Source organism: Triticum dicoccoides, chromosome 1B (assembly GCF_002162155.2).
Source record: "Triticum dicoccoides isolate Atlit2015 ecotype Zavitan chromosome 1B, WEW_v2.0, whole genome shotgun sequence".
Classification (NCBI taxonomy): Eukaryota; Viridiplantae; Streptophyta; class Magnoliopsida; order Poales; family Poaceae; genus Triticum; species Triticum dicoccoides.
The window spans coordinates 392,864,859-392,867,814 of NC_041381.1; positions in this window are offsets into that span (position 1 = coordinate 392,864,859).

Consider the following 2,956-nt stretch of genomic DNA (forward strand, 5'->3'; position numbering starts at 1 on the left):
CTTCAAGAAAGGCAACACTTGCATCTGCCACTGTTCTTCTCTCCCAACGAAGGGAAGGTAAGCGGATCCGTGATGTTGGTATATTTTCGTTCAGAGAAAAAAAAGAACTTTTGCAAAGCAGTAACCGATCCTCACTCTCTTTTTTGTTTCATTGTCATTGCGATTGTGTTTTCCTTTCAGTGGTCTCCTAGTATTCGTCAGTTTCATGATGGACCAAGGAGAACCAGGCAAAGATCTGCCGATATTGGAGCAGACGCGGGAGGCTGATCCCCACGAGACAGAGAGCTCCAAGAAGATGGAGGCAGCCACCGAGCCGACCCCAGATACGCTCACGGCCACTACTGAGATGTTCAACGCCCCGTTTGAGGTTACTGCCCCCGTGGCACTGCAGGAGCAGTTTTCCCCCTTCGAGGATGTGTCCCCCCCGCTGAGCTGCCCAAGGTGATTTTCTTCTTTGCCGATCTCGATTGTGGTTTTTCATCTAAGTATGTGGTGATTAATAATGCAAAATTTTATTAATTTCGATGCCATGTTATACATAGTGGTTTAAATAACTTGTGTTTCTTATACTGAAAAGTAATTCAGAATGTGTTTCTGTTTCAATTAGAACCCTGATGCGGACAAGGATTGTGTGGTTGTACATGTCACTCGCTATGAGGCGGATGACCTGAATATACGCACTGGGAAAAAAGAGTTCTTAGGCTGTTGGATCCTAGAAGCCATTTGCAATTATACCAATGAAGAGTTGTATTCCAGCCTCACTGTTGTCAGGCGTGTTGTCCATGGTGTACTGAAGCACACGAAGTTCAAAGCTACTACTTCGTTTGTGAGGCATACTGTTCTTGTCAAGCTTACGCAGGAAGATGACGTGGCATGACTCCACAAACAAGTTTATCAGTGGCAAGGCCACAAGGTTGTCTTCTTGAAGGTTCACAGGATTGAGCTGCTGCGGGACGTCCTCGATGATGTTCATGGCAAGGTCCGTCTTGTGTCCAGCCCAAATTAGATCGAGGCATGAAATAGTTGCCACAAATAGTGTTTAATAGTAGTTTGGATTGTGCCTAATTATCCGAACCTTGCCTGTTATTGACCCCTCTGGGGCTAGTACTCTGTTTGAATCCATTTATGGGAACTGCTGCTAGTTTTGTGTCCGTGAATCATGTGAGAACCATCGTAATTGTTGCCGAAATAGATGCCTCCTCACTAGTTTTTTCATGAATATGGCATGGTAAGACATAAGTTGTCACGGTTTATCATACGAGCAGTTTTTTTATGAAATAGAGCACTCCTTCGAGAACTGTGCGCCAACGTATACATAAGTACTTGTAAACACTATTGGTGCTACCCCACTTGTAAGCAGTTGTGCAAAACACGACACATTGGCTCAGCTCGCTTCAACACTAGGATATTGACCAGCTAACAATCAGCAATCTCATGTCTGACATATAAGCAACTATGTATCTTGTTACAGTGGTTCATGCAGTTAATTGAGGCCACAATGTAATAAATTGCAAACGTTCACACGCTAGTCCAGCGCTCATGTGGAACACTCACATTAAACTCGTCTTCATAAAAAACTTGAAAAGCATAAGTTAAGCAATTTTATACATATCAATTCATAGAACATAACAAACATATACTAGTTCACAGCAAAAGACAAAGTTGTGAGAAGGTTGACAAATAAGGAAAAAACAAGCAAGGCTTCTCTGAGCAAAGGGCCTCCCGGCAGGCTTAAATTTTCCGGAGTTCACTCTGGTTTTTTCCTGTTGCCACCATCCAGGGTTAGGTTCTCTCATTCCAGAATAACCAATTATAATTGTGGTCTCAGCTGGAATGCTGAACTGAACCATGCAGTGTACTGACCAGTTGAAATGCTTGTGCATTCCACTAAATTTAAGCACCGTTATTTGCAGAAATAAGCAGACCACAATGCCTCTTGTCCGCGCACCTCTCGAAAAAACCGCCATGCATCCGTACCAGCTAGTCCTCGATCCGTGGAAGAACTGGCAAAAAGTGCATTCCGGACTAGGATGCAGTTGTTTTTGCTCGTCCCTGCACTACAATCAGGAAGTAAAACGTACGAATCTGCTTCTTTTAGATTGCGTTGGTCATTCTACCTTAGTTACTACCAAGGTAGGAATACCTTGAAGACTAGAGGTTAGATGACGGCAACGAGGGATAGCCATCTCATTTTGCGCAGTTGTACTAAAACTGAGGTGTGTGCTTTTGATTGCGCGAATAGAAACGATACAGAGACAGACATCCCGAAATGATATGGAGACAGACATCCCTGTTATTGCAAATACGAAATACGGTTATTCAAACAGTGACAGATATTTGCAGTGGCATATGATTAACAACAGCATCTGTTGTGTTATAATTGGCATTAGGTTGACAGTATGAAGAGTCCTTAAGTAAGTAGCATCACATCACATCAACAATGCCACCAGATTAACATGCAGACCAATAGCATTAGTATTACTGTCATGAGTGTAGCACATGGTCAGTAAATGTGCAATCAAATTTGTGTAGTTCCACTGGGATGAAGCAATGTTAGCGGTGTGAGAGTTAAGTGTAACTGCAAAAACACAATTCATGGGAAATAAAGCAAGACGGAAGCACTTCATAAAATGGTGGTGGCATTGCTTCAATTTATCGACGGCACTAGACCATTACTTATAGTGACATTAGGTGGCATTGCTTAATGCTTGATGTGATTTTTACATTAACGGTAGCGATATGGGCGTAGGGACAACATGGCATAAAGTGGTGAGGCAGATGTGGATGTCGAGAGCGGCAAACACTCAGGCAACATGTCTGCATTTATCCCATTTTTATCTCCTCGGCGACATTTTCCTATGTGAGCACAGCAAATCTAGACCTGCTCATTCTCATTTGCATTGTCCCCCAACACCCGTCACTTTCTTTCCTTTTTCAACCAAGAGATAGGTCCACT